This window comes from Meleagris gallopavo, chromosome 1 (assembly GCF_000146605.3).
Source record: "Meleagris gallopavo isolate NT-WF06-2002-E0010 breed Aviagen turkey brand Nicholas breeding stock chromosome 1, Turkey_5.1, whole genome shotgun sequence".
Taxonomy (NCBI): domain Eukaryota; kingdom Metazoa; phylum Chordata; class Aves; order Galliformes; family Phasianidae; genus Meleagris; species Meleagris gallopavo.
Genome location: NC_015011.2, coordinates 121356782 through 121363931, shown reverse-complemented (window position 1 = coordinate 121363931; position 7150 = coordinate 121356782).

The window sequence follows — 7150 nt, the reverse complement described above, 5'->3', positions numbered from 1 at the left end:
TGGTGTAGGGAACCTGCTTTGGCAGGGGGTTGGTCTCGATGATCTCTGGAGGTCCCTTCCAACCCCTACAATTCTGTGATTCTGTGATTATTATCTTATGTTTCACACTTTAGATTCATTCTTCTTTCTCCAAAAAATTCTGGCATCTGTATCTTTGCAATGGATAATCACTGTATTTGAGGAAATATTTATAAAGGTTGCATGGGAACTGCTGGGTCAGCCACAGGAGCACAGGTGAAAGCAATTCACCTGTGCTGCAGGAAGGGGTGGAGCCTGGCTCCACCTCTCCTAGACCCATTTAAGAGCTGAGTGTCAGTGGGGAAGGATCTCTCTGGAGATCCACTCCCCTGGAGTTTGGTAAGCAAGCCCAGGATATGGGTAAACTTTCTATCTATTCTCTTTTTGTAATTATAATCTGCTTTGCCTAATTCTCTTGTTTATTTTGTAATTATAACATCTTAATATTCATTGATTATACAAGGTATATTGCTTACCTTAAGGTAATAGCAATGTTAGATGTAGTTTAGATTTGAGTTATGGAGTGCCTTCTAGATGAGGTCAGAGATCTTGTCTCCGAGTCTTGGTTTTCCTGGGAAGCCAACATAGAAATGGAGGATGGGTAAAATAGCCCCACAGTAACCAAGTTGAATTAAACTGATGCAACTCTTGATGTTCCACAGAGCTTTGTACCATCTCAGCATACTGTATACAGGTAAGCACCAGGGGCTGCACCAAGGGGACTTGTGAGACCAGCTAGCCGCTAGTCGAAAATAGTCCCCTTTTCTTTCAGGGGATAGAACATGCTGGTTACCTGCATGCTGCACTCTTAAATCCATGCCATTTCCTCATGGCTGTATAGACAGCCACAGAGGTTAGACTTTCCTTAATGTCACTCTTACAAATGAGGAGTCTGGAGCTTGATGATATCTTTCAGCACGAGTCTTTTGTGTATCCCTTGGAAGGTACTAAGTCACCGCAACACACTCTCCATGTTCCTATTAACACCTTTAGTTAGTTATCTTCCATAACTTGTCAGCCATGGTTAATGATGTAATAGATGCCAGGAGAAATGGATATCAGTCCTAAGCCCATGGAAGACAATTATTAGTCCATCAGTCCCTGAAATTGCTGTCAGCGTTCTGCTCTGAATCCATATTAAACCAGGATCAGGATATCTACTGTAGCTGGAAAAATTAGAAATATTTTTCTAATTCAATTCAGAAACCTAAGACCATAAATAGGTTTTCTATTTATTCTTTCCATGTTTTAAGATTTATGGCACAATTGCAAGTTGGAGGAAAGGTGGGCTATAGGGGTGTGTGTGTGTGTGTGTGTGTGTGTGTGTGTTTTAACTGAAGGAACTTCAACCCAGACAGATCAATGGATCAGTTAGCTCTGAAAGCAACCAAAATAGCTAAGGAGCAAACCCAAGGAGATCTTTGTTAGAATATCTGTTATTTCCCAATGCCCTGAAACGTGTGAGTGAGAGGGGAGCCAGGTGTGTGCTGGTTGAATCTAGAGGAATTCATTGTAATGAAAAAGTCATAGCAGGCTGACTACAACAAAATGATGTGAAACCCCCCTTACTCTCAATAAATAATTATTATTAACTGACTAGTTAATTCAAGTGGAGATACAATATTATGTGACCTAAGATGGCTCAAAGCAGTTATCATAAGTAACAGTGGTTTCTTTCCTATTCTGCTAGTTTATGTGCTGTGCACACATTTTTGCCAATAAAGGTAGTTAAAAGTCACATGTCTAATAACAATGCCATTACCAAATAAAGATTTTTATATTTGATTTTTCTAAGACACCCTATAATGGCTATTTCAGGGCTTTTATCCTTTCTCTTTTTTTCCAGTGAAGATAACCTAGACCTTTTATTTATTCTTGCAGATTAGAACAGAATGCAAAGTTAAAGATAAGTGTATGTTGCACTTATTAAAATCTGTTGGACTATCATGTAAACAGAAGTAATTTAAATGTCTGCATCTTTTTTTTTTTTTTCATCTTGCACAAGCAACAGCAATTGGCATAGCTGTGTTTGGAGGGCTGGGATGTCCTAAATGAACCTTTCTCCCTCTCATTCAAGCAGAACCTGAATTGGATATCAAATTTGCAGCAAGCCTATTAGTTGTGTTCATCAACATGTATTAGCTCTGCCATGAATTCAGTGTTGTTTGTTGCACTTTTTAGCAGTCTTTGGAGAGCTTAAAGAGAACGGTGATATTTCAGAAGTGCTGACTGAAAAATAATACAGGGTTTCAGTTGGCTACTAATTTGTATCTTTGTTTTTTCTAGTTCTTCTCCTTATAATTTGCACAGCATGGTAGATTTTGAGACTTCGGTTTCAACATCAATTGTAGTAACATCTTTCTCTCTTTGACCAGTCATAATGCTGAAGAAAGGGAAACTTATTTTTCCTTTCACTTGAAGGAAGATGAAGTCCTCAGAAACTAAATGCCTCAGAATTATAAGAAGGACCCACAAAGGTTATCGAGTCCAACTCCTGTCTCCATGCAGAACCATTCAAAAATGCCTAAGAGTGTTGTCCAGATACCGAACCATATGCTTTTAATTGAGATAGACGTAGGTTGGGCCATTGCAATATTTAGACACTTGCAGATACTAAGAATTACATTTGAAAATATTTATCTACTATGTTAATAAAGAAGAAGGCTTTCTCCTGGATTGTCAGTCTGTTCTTTTTAATGGACAACATGGCAGTAAGCATAAGCACGGAGCACCTTCAGAGAAAACAGCCTTTTTACTCTCAGTACTGCCAACCCTTCATTTCCTTCTTGTTTTTTATAGTGTGTATTGTATTTCCAGGCAGATCATGAAAGGAGTTAATAGCAATTACTCAAAATAAAAAAGGCATAACCCTCCCTTCCCTTGGAAATCCAGAGTGTGCATAAGTTATCTGAAGAATAAAAACAACTCATGGTTATTTAGTTTAATTTCTTCTTTTTCTGGTGAAAGGTGGATCCTGAAGATCTCAGCTGGGTGACATTTTTCTGTGCATTCAGGAAATAAAACTGTCTGACAGTAAGGCAGCTGTCAGCGATGCCCAGCAAAACTGATAGTGTTCCTGGGAAGCCCCGCGTTATGGGCACACAGGAGAATGCCACCTACCGGCACATTTTCCTCTCAGTTATTCTTGACCTGCAAGAGAGAAAAAGTCTCACGGTGATTTTTGATTCTTGAGCTTCTAAAACTGTTTAAAATGAGTCTATCAGACTTGATTGGTCTTATGTAGTGTTGTCTTCAGTCTTTTCGGCTTATCTTTTCTGCAGGAAATTTTATAATCAAATTCCTACCATGCGTGACATATCTATTATTTAATAGGCAATTATCTAATTACAAATTATAAAATGATTGTATTACATTCCATTAGTGGTTTCTAATGGAAATAAAAGCTAGAACATACAGCCAATGAAGGTCAGTTAACATACTGAGTATGACAATTAAAACCACAATCAATAGGCAACCATTGCCGGCTGCGGTTTGCAGTTCTGTGCTGATGAGCTCTACATGTCCATGCAATATTCCAAATTGATTTTTCACTTTTTTACATCACTAGAATATTCTGTACATCCTCTGACATTTAGCAAATCTGTCACCATTTCAATTGCATTTCCTGCAAAGCATTCAATATTTTATGGAGGCTGGGAGACCTCTTTGGTTTATAAATTTTGCATTCAGCATATTTGCTGGCTTGGCAACACTGTAATCATCCACTTCGCCTTCTACTTTTCACATGTGCTGCTACCCATTACTAAGGAATATCTATCATTTTAGTGTTAAGCTAGGTGAATCAAAACCATCTGGGACTGCCTTTCAGCAATATGAGTTATCTTAAAGATATGAAAACCTTTTAATTCTATGAAGACTATATGATAATGGATTAAGGTACACAGATAAAGGTAAAACTTTTAAAGATACATACGTTACCTATGCCAACATTGTAAAGAAATGCATAATTACTGATATTAGAAAAAGTATTGATTATGATAAAAGCAAAAAAAAAATTTTTTTGAAACTTGGGAAGTCTTCCTCAGCTCTGTGTTACTCTATGACTCCATGCCAACAAGACAATATACTTGTTTCTGATTTATTCTTCTAGATCTGATAAGATGGAATAAGTTACCTTTGGTGCATAGAAGCTCCCCTACGCTTCTAACTTCAGTGAATTTTTAATAGATCATGCTATTACAGAAGAAGATCCCAACCAGTTATGCACATGCTTTGCAGAATAACTCAATGTGACTTATAAGATCCACAGACAAAATCCATATTTTGACATTGACTTTTCAATCCTTAACATTGAAAGTACATTGTGAATGCATTTGCGCCGCAGAATGAGGTGTTGCACAATTTTGTCCTTAGGTTGTTTATAGGGAGTAAGTCACTGTGAGAGTGAATGAATGCCATCAGAAGAATGAAGGTTATGTTTGAACCTGAAATTTAAAGTAGTGTTTCTAAAAAAGTGTACAAAGAAAATAATCACTCAATGCATGTTAACAGCAGATGCTTTTAATTGTTAATTAAATATGTATGATTCCTTACATCACAAAACATTTCCAAGGATACTTGCAATAGTTTGATCTAAGAGAAGTGGAGGTTAGGTGTGCAAAGGTACACCTAGCGCTGGGCGTGATGAAGGTGCTGAAGAGACACAGCAACGTGCTTATGAGTGATGAGTTCAGAAGTCTGAAAGATCTCACCTACTTTCAGTACTGACTGCAGCACTGAAGCCTTATGGATGTCTTACTGCTTTGCTAGTACCAAGATGGCATTGCTGCCTAGAGATGATTTCACTTGCCCTTTGACAGAAGAATAAGAAATGCAGGTTGCTCTCGGGCCTCTCTGCAGAAGTCCTCAGGGCTGGTTGGCTCCACTTGCCCTTTCTGGCCATTCAGAGATCTGGTTAAACACAACTTCACCTTACGTGTGATGTGAAGTTCACTCCCATGCTTTTTCTAAATAGGGATTTCTATGGGGTCTTTCTACATTTCCGTTAAACTAGAAATGAAGCAGTGTGGGAATCTGTGCAGCAGCACATTGTGACTGTAGGCCACTCTGATTTTGGAAGAAAGCATAAAGAAATAAGGTAGTGGTCAATTAGGTGATGGCAGGTCTTTGTGAGTGTTCTTTTGGGGATAGTATTCTGGACACAAGTGAATTTGGGCAATTGCATTATTTGGCCTGAATTTTCCCCTGTGCTTTCAGAACAGATATTGTTCATTTTGCAATTGTTGTGTGCAACTGCTGATGTGCACAGATGAACAGCTACTCCATCTTAAGAAAAAGTGGGCTGCATTCAGAACGTGTTGGAGCGATTTCTAATTGTAAAGCATCTTGAGTCCTTCAGACTGGAAGGCATTTTTACCAATTCTGCAGCTGCTGGTTTAAAGGGAACAGACAAAAGTTCCCTGGAGCTGGTACAGATGAAACATGACTTGAAATAGAACTTCTGGAGAGTTTCCATTCTTAGTTTTAATCTGTAGAATATAATGGCTGGGGTTTATACATAATTCTCTTTCGGGCATGCTCTCAGTGTAATTAGTGACAAAACCTGACATTAATTAACGAGGATAAGGCTTTAGGGATAGTCATACAGCAAAACTTCTCAGTCTAATTAATTGATTTTTATTGAACTGGCTATAAATATAATATCATTAATAATGAATTGGTTCATTGTAAGAATACCAATAGAATCTAGAAACGAGCAATGTTATGTAGGTCGCTCTGAAAGTAATGCCTCCTTTTATGGAAATTACAACAAATACAAAAATAGAGCAAATTTTCAGATAAAAAGCACTGAATTTTACTGCTGTAGGGGGCCTCCTTTGAAGGGGGGTTGGACTCAGTGATCTCTGGAGGTCACTTCCAGCCCCTGCAGTTCTGTGATTGTATGCTTTTACAACATAACCACCACGACTAGCTGTGCATTTTCATCAGTGATGAACAAGGGTCCGCATGCTGAGCTTGTAGCAATCTGTACCAGTGGAGATGACCCGCTGTTGCCACGGCTGAAATGCACCACCCACTGCTTCACTCTGCTCATATCCACTATTTCATCTCTAGAAACATTTAGAAAGCATCAGTGAAGGCCAATGGGTGCCATTGTTTCTGCATGGAAGAATTCAATTCCACCCTCTTTGCTTCATACACTTCCATTTCAGACAGCATTTCATCATTTTCCCCCTCTGCTGCCATCTGTCGCATGGCAACAACGTAAGAGAATATTCACTCCTTCCACAGAGAAAAGAGTTGAAGGGTACCGACAAAGCAGAAGTATTCTTGTAAGTGCTGTCTTTTTAATCTTTTTGAATATTATCTCTACGTAGACAAAGGTAAGTTAATAATAAAAAGGACCTCCACAGCAGCAGTGATATTAACAAGACTTAATGACTGATTGTAGTCGTTGATGAGGTGTCTGGAGAAGAACCCGAGCAGATAATTTCAGTACTCCTGGTGCCTTGTAGACTCCACTCCTCTCTACTGGGAAAGGGATATCTGAAATGCTGCACTGCCACTGGTTGTATACTCTATTGGAAATTGAATATCCATTTCATAATTGGGGTTGAGACTGTGATTTTTCATTCCTTGTTTTCTTGTTTCATAGACTAGGTTCTTTCTGTCGCATTTGGAAACGTGTAGGAGACACCACCACTCACATACAGACTGCTAATTGAGACTAGAAGAAAGCCTAAAACAATTGGATGAGTAAAATTTAAAATTACCATTTTGATTCTCATAAATATTCTGTAAGCAGCAGCCAACCCTTATTCACTGCATTTTCTTCTTTGTTTGAAAAACTCAAAGCTTGGGAATTTCAGAGGACTGGAGCTTCTTGTTCCTAACATGTAAATAAAAATTTTATTTTACTTTCACCCAGTTCCATGAACTCCAGTAATAGATGAGGCAGGATTCATACAAGTTACTCTTGTGAACTTCATTTTCCAGATTAGCTCCAAACCCCAGTTACCCTACATATGTGCAGACATGCAGGTGTTTGCATATAAACTTACTTTTACAGGAATCTCCAGATTGAACTGAGACACCACACATTCATAAATATATATTTTATCGCTACAGCAGTCCAGCAATACTTTCTCGATTTCTTTCTTCGTAAGAAGTT